Genomic DNA, 11,139 nt, shown 5'->3' with positions numbered 1-11,139 from the left:
GCAGGCTCTCATTACGGTGGCTTCTCTTGTTGCAGAGCACGGGCTCCAGGCATGTGGGCTATCAGAGGTTGTTGTCACGTGGACTCAGTAGTTGTGGCTCGTGGGCTCTAGAGCGATCGTGTGGGTAGTGGTTGTGAGACGCGTGGGGTTAGTTCTTCCGCGGCTTGTGGGATCTTCCCGGACCGGGGATCGAACTGTGTCCCCTGCACTGGCAGGTGGATTCTTAACCACTGCGCCACCAGGGAAGTCCCTAGCCTTCTATCTTGTAAATAAATGTAATTTATAAAAAAGTTTCCTAAAGTCAACAAACCAAACAGGGCAGGGAGGTGCTCCAGGCTGCTGCTGTGAGGGGCACTAGGGTGGGCTGTGTGGCACAAACATGATTCTCTCCTTCTTTGCACCCACAGGCCGATTCCCACACTTCAACAGCCTGTGCACACCTGTTTGATCGCTTCCCCCCCCCACCCTCAGGTCCTCGAGATGGCGATGGCTCTGGCGGTATTGTGCGGGACTGGTGCAGGTTCGATGGGCGTGAACGCTCAGCGAATCTCTGCTCATCCTGGGAATCCCAGATGACTGCAAAGACCAGGATTCCAGGAGGCTGTGCAGGCTGCCCTGCGTTCCCTGGGCAGGGTACCGAGTGCTGGGCAAGGTCTACAGAAAGGAGCTGGGGTCGAGTGTTTGCCCTGGTCGAGTTTGCTGAGTGTTTAAATCGAAGCTTGCTCCCCCGCCAAATACCAGGCAAGGGAGGGCCCTGGACTGTGTGGTCTGCCTGCCCCAGGCCCCTGATGCTGATTCACAGGATAGACCCAGTTGCCCTGCGCAGCCCCAGGGACAAGCAGTGGTTGGCGGGCGGGTGAGGCAGGAACTGCAGGTCACTCAGGAACTGCAGGGGAGGAGGAGCTGCAGGGGAGGCGGGAGTCGCAGGTATGGAGGGAGACACAGGTGAGGAGGAAGCCTTAGGTGAGGCGGAGGGAGCTGAAGGTGAGGGGGAGCTTCAGGTGAGGAGGGAGCTGAAGGTGAGGGAGGAGGTTGCAGGTGAGAAGGGAGCTGCAGTTGGAGTGAGCTGAAAGTGAGGAGGGAGCTGAAGGTGAGGAGGAGGTGCAGGTGAGAAGGGAGCTGCAGGTGAGGAGGGAGATGAAGGTGAGGAGGGAGGTGCAGGTGAGAAGGGAGCTGCAGGCGAGGAGGGAGCTGAAGGTGAGGAGGGAGCTGCAGGTGAGGAGGGAGCCTCAGGTGAGGCAGGAGCCGCAGGTGAGGAGGGAGCCTCAGATGAGGCGGGAGCTGCAGGCGAGGAAGGAGCTGCAGGTGAGGGCAGGAGTTGCAGGTGAGGCAGGAGCTGAGTCAGATGAGGAAGGAGCTGCAGGTGAAGCAGGAGGTGAAGGTGAAGCAGGAGCTGAGTCAGATGAGGAAGGAGCTGCAGGGTGAGGAGGGAGATGAAGGTGAGGAGGGAGCTGAAGGTGAGGAGGGAGCTGCAGGTGAGGAGGGAGCTGCAGGTGAGGAAGGAGCTGCAGGTGCGGAAGGAGCTGAGGGTCAGCAGGAGCTGAGGGGTCAAGCAGGAGCTGAAGGTGAAGCAGGAGCTGAGTCAGATGAGGAAGGAGCTGCAGGTTACAGAAATGTTGCAGGCGTGGCAGGACTTCTGAGTATGGCAGGGAACCCACGGGCGGGCAACGGCTGCGCCTGAGGAAGCAGTTGTGACAGCGGCAGGCGCCCATGGGTGAGGCATGGGCCCGGGACCCAGCAGTGGAGGCAGGCCTCGCAGCCCGTGCTGGAACAGCATGGGCTTACCAGGAAGCTGGGAACCTTCTCTGGGATGGAAGAGCCGGGCCACGGGAAGGGTCCTCTGAGAGCTGGCTGGAGCAGGCCAGCCACACGCTGCACCTGTGGCGCCACGTGTCTGAGAGGGAGAGGAGGAGGAGGCTGGTGGAGAGCTTGCGCGGCCGCCGCGCTGGACCTCCTGCGCGGCCTCCTGGCGGAAGATCCCGAGCTGGCTGCCCAGGACTGCCTGGCCGCGCTGGTGCAGGTGTGTTTGGGAACAAGGAACCCCCCGGGGAGTGCTCGGCTGAAGTTCGTGACCTGTGCCCAGCGGCCCCAGGAGACTCTCTCTGCGTACGTGATGCGCCTGGAAGGCCTGCTGCAGTCGGCCCTGGAGAAGGGGGCCATCCACCCGGCCATGGCGGACCAGGCGCGCGCCCGGCAGGTGCTGACGCGGGCCCGGCTGAACGACACGCTCCGGGACACGCTGAGGAGGCGGCGGCTGATGAGGAGGCCTCCCGGCTTTGCGGGGATGCTGCGGCTCATCCAGAAAGACCGAGGCCTGGGACGCCGACCCGGCTAGCAGGGAGCACTTCCCAGGGCAGGAAGAGGCCCGTGTGGACGTTGCAGTCCTGGCAGCAGCCGCCCAGGCCGCCCCGGCCCATGAGGCCATCACCGCAGGCACCACTGCACATGGCACCAAGGCCTCCCGGCCGGTGAAGATAGCACCGGCCCAGGGCCGCCCGTTCCAAGGAAGGGAGCGCCGAGGACCACCCGGCACGTGAGGAGGCCAGTGCGGCAGTTGCCGGCACTGCCAAGGCTGGCGAGGCGGCCCCTGAAGACCATGGTGCCGCCAGGGCAGGGCCCTGAGACCATGGTGCCGCCAGGGCAGCCCCTGGCCCTGGGGAGGACCAGCAAGGCGTCCACGGCCAGCTCAGGAAGATGGAAGTGCTGCCGCCCCTGGCGGGCCTAGGTCAGGCAGGACCCTCATATGCCCCCGGGGTCACCCATGCCTGGCCGGATGGGCCAGTGCTTCCCCGGTGGCCCAGGAGGTCCTGGGCTGGGAGCCAGAGGGCCTCGCCCAGGCAGGAGGCCAGGAGGCCGAGGAGACCCCCGAGGAGGGGCTCAAAGCCCATCCCAGAAGAGCCGGGAAATGAGGACGGGGCCTGCAGGAGATGAGCCCCCCGGGGTCCACCTTCGGGCCAGTAGGCTCAGCAGGCCCCAGGGCCCCCACGCTTGGAGGCAGGGGGAGGCCAGGCCTGGCAGCCTACTGGCCCCATATTAGGGGCCACACCAGGTGCCTGGGCCTCCCTCCTGAGAGGGGACCCCTATTCATCATCCCCTGGGGCAGGTTGCTCCCTGTACTGGCAAGCCCAAATGTGTCCCTGTAGGCCCCAGAGGGACCCAGGTGTCAAGGAACCCCCCCCCCCCCCCCCCCCCCCCCCAACACACACACCCCAGCCATCGTCCCCCCGCAGAGCCCTGAGGTGCGCCACGTGCCAGCCAAGGCTCTGGTCTCTGTGGGCCAGTGTCGTGAGCTCAACGTTGTGCTTTCTGGGCATAGATTCAGGCCCAGCGCTGCCTGTTGTTGTGGAAAATGTGCATGTGTTTCTCCTCTGAGCGGTTTCCCCCAAGCCCTGCGCGGCGTGGAGACCCCGAGCCCAGTCCCAGGAGCCGGCGGGAAGGACGGGAATGGACGAGGTCACAGCCAGCGCCCGCCCCAGGACCTGGGAGCCCACCTGCGACCTTCGAAGGAAGACCTTGACCGGGGCTGCAGGAGGTCTGCGGGAGGCCCCCCAGGGCTTGTGTTCTGCTGGGCCACCCCGTTGTTCCTCGGGACTCCACGTCCCCGGCTCGGTGGCGTGCGCCCTGCTGTGGGACTGTCCTGTGCCCGCCATAGGGCAGGGCCAGGCCCCGGGCATGTGGGCCAGAAATGGAGGGTCTGCCCTGGGGGGAGCGGGCATGGCCGGCGCCCATCCTCCTGGCGAGAGGCCACCCGCGGGGCCTTCAGGAAGGGAGACTGTGGGGAGATGGAGGGCCGCCGGGTGGGGTGTAGCGGAGGCACCTTTTTGAGGACCCTGGGTGGGGCCGGGACCCGTGAGCTCCGGTGGCCGTTAGAAGTTCCTCTGTGTGTTGTTATGCCCTCTGTTCAGTGGTTTCAGTCAATGTTTCTCTTTAATAAATTTCCCTGAACGTTTCATCTGAGTCTGGCCTCTGCTGTGGGCAATGGAGGGAAAGGGCTGCTGCGGGTGAGGGCGGGGGTCCAGAGTCCGATTCCTGCTCAGCACCCATGGGACACCTCTCCGGGGAGAGGGTAAGGTAGGCACTTTGCAGACCCAGACATCGTGAGGGTTTTTCTTCCAGTTCATAGGTGAATTGTAAAGTTTTAGCGCCTTGACCGTGGGCCGCGTCTCGGGGCGATGCTCGTGCTTGAAATCATGGGTGCTGTGCACGGCCCGGAAGGCCAGGGGACACACAGGAGGACTTCTGACCTCGTGGGTCACCACGTGGGTCCGTGCACGTGTGCCTCGCCCGGGGGCTCTGGGACCAGAAGGCCGTGGCCGGTTTGCACGAGCGCTCGGCCTGTGGCTCTGCACCCGTGCACGAGTGTCTTCGTGCCCCCTGCGATGACGGGCGTGAAGCAGGAGGCTGACATGCTGACGGGCCTGCCCTTTAGGATGTCACTTCCTGGCTGGGCTGTGCTGTCACCCCCGAGCAACCGGAGCACTTCTGTGAGGGGCTGAGCGGGAGTGTGAGCCCAGGGTGCTGCCGGCCGCGCTGCACTGTCCCGTTTACCGTGGCGGAGGGGCACGCCGTGCTCCGCATGGCTGCGGACGAGAAGGCCCCGCCCGCGGGCAGGGCGCCCGGCTTCGGCGAGGCGCCTCTTCCTCCCGACACAGCGGCTCCGGCCCTCGGCTCAGGGGACCTGCACCCCCCAGTCCCTCGCCCTGGACCAGCCCGTGCCCGCGGGGCACCCCGACCTCAGGCTGCTGCCTGGAGAAGCCGCTTTCCAGGATTTGACGGAAGAGCCTTTGTTGAAAAGGCCTCGCACCGCCTGCGAGGCCGTGTGGGAAGGCAGCCTGCTCTTCCACCCCTTTCCCAGGAAGCTGTGGACGAACGTCCACAGCAGTCGCTTTGCATCCATTGGGTGGAATGAAGACGGGACTTGCATAGGCTGTCAACAGGCCGCTGTTTCAAAAGGAGGTTTTGGACAGGGGCGGCCTAGACAAGGTGTTCAAGACAGAACGTGTGGAGAGCTTCATCCGCCAGCTTAACCGCTATGGATTCAGCAAAGTGTACCAGGACATGCACACGTCCCTCTGCGTGACCAACCTGTCCACGAAGGAGCGGCCCCGCCCACGTCCTGAGCGAGGTAAGGAGGGCGGGGGACGGCGGGGGAGGAGCCCTCTCCAGGGGCTGAGCCGCTGGGCCCGGGGGTGGGGGGCGGGTGCCATCCCGGGGCCGCCTGGGACGGCGGCAGGCGTGTCGGGAGAGCTTCCTTAAAGGGTGGTACTTGGGCACCGGCGTGACGGCCGGAGCTGGAAGTGCCGCGCGCTGTGTTGGGACGTTGTTATGGGGGGACCCGAAACGTTCTCAGCACAAGGACGTCACTTCTCTCCCTCCTCCTTTTCCCTTTGCTGTGTCTGTGTGAGGTGATGCGTGTGAACTGGACCCCCTGTGGTGATCATTTCACAGCACACGCGGGCAAGGCGTCATCCTGTACTCCTGACACGTGGGCAGTGCCGCTCGTGCCTGACCCGCAGTCACAGCGGGGGACAAGAGGACACTGCTGCAACGCTGGCCCTTCCCGTCCTCCTGCTCGGGGACAGTGGCCCGCCGGGGGGAGGGGGGAGGTCTGTGTGCCCCCTTGACTCCCATAGCTCCAGAGCATCACTTGAGTGGGGGCGCAGGTCCTTTCCTGGGAAGCAGTCAGCGTCCCCGGTCTGGCCCCTGGAGGTGCTGGCCAGGGGGCGATTCGGACACTTCCTTAGAAAGCTACCGAACCTTGTTGCAGTCTCGTACCTGCAAACGCCAAGTCCCCTTTCGTGGGCCTTGTACTCGTCCTAAGGGGCCATTTTCAGTCATTTTCCAAGGGCGAAAGGTGATGGTGAGTGAGCGAGTCTCGGGGATGTCAAAGCTGGGGCACAGCATCCTGCTGGGACCGGGTCCCGCTTTCTCCAAAGAGGCCCTGGGTCGGCTGGGGGAGGGCGCCCAGGGGCCCAGCCAGGCGGCTGCTGCTTGCGAGCAACTCTTTTGTGACTCGGGGTTTCCTTTTCTCTCTCAACTGCGACCTCAGTTACACTTCTACCACAGTCCCCTGTTTCAGAGAGACTGCCCGCACCTCCTGGTGAGGATGAAGCCCAGAGTACACACTAAACCAGCATCCGGGCAGGTGGACGGCGAGCCGGCAGCCCCGGGGCACCTCCCGGCGCTCAGTGCCGCGGAGCCGCAGGACGGCCTCCCACCGTCTCCTGAGCATATCCAGGGGACCCCGAGCTACCCGCAACTCGACCATGCCTCCGCCCTGGCCGGGACTGACTCTGTCGCTCCGGCCCCTCCTCGGACAGCAGCCGAGCCCCCCGCGCCGCATCCCAACGTGCAGGTTCTGGTCCCTCTAGTCCCTGTCCTGGCAGGGGTGGCCCAGCCAGCCGAGGTCCCCTGGCTCTGCTGCGCCTGGCCTCCCGCCCAGATGAGTCCTCCCTGGCCCGTGCCGGGCCTGGCCGCCGCACCCCCCCCAAGTCCTCAGCCTTCCCCCCCCGCGCAGCTCCCGGGGGCCGCGCTGCTGCCTCTTGCGCACCCTGGATGCCCGAGGTGGCCGCCAGGCCTGCCGCCTCCCTGACCTTGATCCGTCGGCCCCTGAGCCCCTTTGCTGCTGCTGCATGGGCTCCCGCTGTTTCCTGGAATACCCGACCCCTCCAGGCAGGCCCACAGAGGACCCTGACCAGGCAGACCCTGCAGACACACGGAGGTGGTAACGCGGCCAGAACCTTGCAGGGCAGTAAAGAGCACGGGGACATGAGAGCGATGTTCCACCCAACACGTGTTTGGCGCCTCCGTCCTGGGCGTGGCTGAGCAGTTGAGTCCCCTCAGCAGGAAACGATGACAGGTGACAGCCCCACCCCCGGCCCAGTGCGGGCACCTAGCAGGTAGCCAGTGAAGCCCCTCAGACGACGTGCCTCCACTCACTAGAAAGACCCTTGAAGGGCTGGACAAGCACAAGGAAGGGCCTGGCATCCACGGGTTCATGGTTGCGGGGACACCGTTTCCAGCAGAGTCTCGATTTGACAGATGAGAAGAGCTCAGGCCTCCCCTGGTCAGAGGCCTGAAAAGAGCCCTTACTGTCCTGAGACGCACAGGTGTGGAGGTGACGGTCCCTGGCAGGGGCCTGCGGGTGTTCAGTTTGGGGGTGCTCTCTGGTGTCTGGACAGCAGGATTGAGGTTTGCTTTTCACTGTGGGTCCTGCGTCTGGAGACATTTTCCTGGTTCTCCTTTTCCTTGGCTTTCGAGCTAAACACTTCAAGGGCGCCATGCTCCACCACCCTCTGGGCGCTGGGGTGTCGCGCTTATACCGCGAGTCCTTGTGGTCAGCGCCCAGTGGTGTGTACAGAGCACTGAAGGCCAGGGCGCACCCCCAGCTCACAGTTGCTGCCTCCACGTGTGGGGGATGGGCCGGGGGACCTGGCCAGGACTCTGTGGCTGTCACAGCGATAGGGCGACATCCCCTCCCAAACACTGCTAAGGAGGGGGCGGGGGAGCGGGAATTGCCTGGAGTTCCAGGGGTTAGGACTCTATGCTTTCACTGCGGTGGCCCGGGTTCAATCCCTGCTCGGGGATCTAAGATCACCCAGGCCTTGTGGGGTGGCCAGAAACACAGAAAAGAAAAAAAACAGGTGGGTTGGGGGAGGAGGGGAAGTAGACCCAAGGTACCAGGAATGATCCAAGCACCAGCAGCCAGAGGAGCCCCGGGTCTGCCCGGGTGAGGGGTGGTCCCATCTGCCGCTCCCGTCTGTCACAATGCAACAGCTAGTGCACGTCAGGGGGGTCTCTTGAGCAGCCCAACAGCAGCGCCCCAAGTGAACGATGCAAAAATGGACAGAGGGGACGGAAGAAACCGGTCTACAGTAGAAGTGGGAGACTTCGGTCCCCCCTGTGATGGATTCAAATGGATCCCCCAGCTCCCACCCCAACCATTAAGTCCACCTGTTGCAGTGCTAATCCCAAGGCGCGTGTATTTGGAGATAGCGCCCTTGGGGAAGTCAGTAAGGTTAAATGAGGTCACAAGGGTGGGGCCCCAGTCCGACAAGAGCGGTGTCCTTTGGAAAAGAGAAGAGACACCGAAGATCTCCCTCCCTCTCTCCCTCCCTCGCCCTCTCTTCCTCCCTCCCATCCTCCCTCTCTCACTCTCTCTCCCCCTACCTTTCTCCCCCTCTCTCTTTCCCTCCCTCGCCCCCCTCCCTTTCTCTCTCTCCCTCCCTCCCTCTCTCCCTTTCACTCTCTCCCTCCCTCCCTCTTTCTCTCTCTCTTTCTCCCTCCTCCCCTTCTATGGCCCTGTCCATCCCTCTCTCTCTCTCCCTCCCTCCCTCCTTTCCTCCCTTTGTCTCTGCCCCTTTCTCTCCCTCCCTCCCTCTTTCTCTCTCTCTCCCTCCCTCCCTCTCTCTCCCTTTCACTCTCTCCCTCCCTCCACCTCTCTCCCTCCTCCCTCCCTCCTTCCCTCCCTTTGTCTCTCCCCCTTTCCCTCCCTCCCTCCCTCTTTCTCTCTTGCTCTCCCTCCCTCCCTCTTTCTCTCTCTCCCTCCCTCCCTCTCTCTCCCTTTCACTCTCTCCCTCCCTCCACCTCTCTCCTACCCTCCCTCCTTCCCTCCCTTTGTCTCTCCCCCTTTCCCTCCCTCCCTCCCTCTTTCTCTCTCGCTCTCCCTCCCTCCCTCCCTACCCCCCCCCCAACCTGTTCAGAGAAGCAGCCAAGTGAGGGACCAAGAGAAAACCAGCTGTCTGCGAGCCAGGAAGAGACGCCTTCCCTCACCTGAGACTGCACTTTCCAGCCAGTTGACGTTGGACTTCTAGCCACCAGGACTGGCACCCAGTACATTTCTGTAGTTTTAGCCACCTCCTCTGTGGGACTTGGCTATGGCAGCTCTAAGCAGACTAACACAGCCTGCTTTCATTATGGGTACAGCGACCAGACAGCACCGCAGTACGGGAATCACAGATTTGAACAGCACTGTACAAAGACTAGGTCTCATGACATGTGTAGACTATTTGCCCCAAGAAGAGAATAGACACGTGCTCGTCAAGCGTACCTAGAACGTTCTCCAGGGTACTCCACGCGTCAGGCCACACAGCATCCCTCAGTAAACTTAAGGGGATACAAACAAAAGGGCTGAAATCATACAAAGTATGTCCTCTGGCCAAAATAGAGTGAAATTAGACCTCAATAACAGAAGGAAATGTGGGAAATCTGCAAAGAGAGGGAAATTGAGCCGTGCGTCCCCAAATAACCGCATTAGTCTGGGACGATGCCAAATCCCACAGCACAGGATGAGGGGCTGAAACAGCAGACACAGATTCTCACGGTGGTTCCGACCAGGAGGCCGAGAGGGAGGGTCCAGCAGGGGTGGCTTGTACTGCGGCCGGTCTCCTTGGTTGCAGGTGGCCGTGCTCTTACCGCCCCTCACGTGGTCACCCTCTGTGCACGCACCCCCAGCCCCTGCCTTCTCTCCTTGCGTGTGCTGATCCGCTCTTCCCTCAAGGGCACCAGCCATCTTGGATTAGACCTCATCCTAATGGCCTCATTTCAACCTAAGAACCACTAACTCCAGCCACAGTGACATTCTGAGGTTCTAGGGGATTGGGGCTTCAACATGCAAATTTTGGGGGGACGCAGTTCAGTCCATAACAATAGCCCAGGGAACGTACAAGACATCACAAGGGAAACTAGAAAATACTTTGAAATGAAGAAAACACATACCAAAGGCCCCAGGACTTATGGCACGCGGCCAAAGAGGCACTTGGGACCTAAAGCTGCAAACACCCGTGTTCCAATGGAGGCGACACCTCAGATCAACCGCCTCATCTTGAACGGGGACAAGCGAGAAGACGAGGAAGGCGAGCCCAAGCATTCTGACAACAAATGTTCACGAGGAAAGAAAAACTGCGCTAACCCACGTACGCGGGGATCCCAAGACGTGCACTGGTCGGGAATCCTCACAACATGGGGGAGGGCGCATCCTTCTTACACACTCAGTAACAAGAGCTACAGCCACCGACCACTTCATTTGGCCCAGGCTTTTTACAAGCAGGTCACATCATGGGGAAACCCACACCAATGCTTTTGCCTGGTACTGTTAGGAGGCCCATTTTACAGATGGAGAAATCGAGGCGTAGGGAGTCTCCATGATTTGATCAGCTTGTCACTAGAAGGACTCTTATTCCGAGCTAAGCATCATATGCGCTGCAAAGACCCATCCCCGCACTGGCCTGACCTGTCTCCCCAACAGTCAAGGGGGATTCAGCTGTCCTCCACGGGGTCCTACTACCTGACGCCTCAGGCCACATAATGGAGAAAACACAGGGAAGCTGGGCATTAGTGCCCATGAGAGCCTGACACTGGATTCTGCCCACGTGGCCTCCCCAGCCCCATCAGGTCACCATCTCTCGTGAAATGGACACGAGGGCCAGGGAGGAGGGTGAGGGTCTAGGACTGAGGGCGTGAGGATGGAGAAGGGTCCCGGACGTGGGGGTCCGAGGCACGGCCCTCTGAAGGCGGCTCCTATGCCCAGGCTTGGGCCCTGCTCTCTCCTTCCACTGCCCACTCTGCTCCCTTCTGTCCCAGCGGCGTGGTGGCCCCACGTTCTCCTGCAGGCTCACTTCCCCGGGCACACTGGCTGTCAGGCAGGCGGCAAGCTTGCATTCAAAGCACGGGGACCGCCGGGCTGGAGGGCTCTCTGCATCCCCACGGGGCGTGAGTGTCTGTGCCCTTCAGGGCCCTGCGGATGCCCCTCCTCCTGGATGCTTGCTCACACGTGGCTTTACACCCTGCTGCTGTCTTGTGAATGTCACTTGGCTTCACACCCTGCATCCCGCCACCAACCCAGCCCTATCCCTGTGCCCAGCCCCAGCTCAGGGACCACGGACAGGCACAGGCCCGGGCCCCGCACTTGCTCACAAAGGCCCCTAAAGCAGCAGCCGGCGATATTTGCCACAGAGGAGGGTAGGCGAGAGCCAGGCAGGAGGTCAGCCCTTTGCCAAGGAGGCTGGAGCTCAGAGCAGACGTTAGCTGGGGCTGGGGAATGGGGGCTTCTCGGGAAACAGGGCCACGGCTGAGACAACTCACACCAGCCCCTCAGGGGGCAGGCTCAGCGCACGTAGAGAACGTCAGAGCTTCCCGCTG

At 62.4% G+C, this 11,139-nt stretch overlaps 1 pseudogene; it reads left to right on the top strand.

Moving 5' to 3' along the window:
• The first annotated feature begins 471 nt into the window (after positions 1 to 471).
• On the top strand, positions 472 to 2,537 carry LOC117310776 (paraneoplastic antigen Ma6F-like; annotated as a pseudogene).
• The last annotated feature ends 8,602 nt before the right edge of the window (positions 2,538 to 11,139 follow it).

This window comes from Tursiops truncatus, unplaced genomic scaffold, assembly GCF_011762595.2.
Source record: "Tursiops truncatus isolate mTurTru1 unplaced genomic scaffold, mTurTru1.mat.Y mat_scaffold_211_arrow_ctg1, whole genome shotgun sequence".
In the NCBI taxonomy this organism is placed as follows: Eukaryota; Metazoa; Chordata; class Mammalia; order Artiodactyla; family Delphinidae; genus Tursiops; species Tursiops truncatus.
This window is presented reverse-complemented; position numbering and strand designations above follow the sequence as displayed.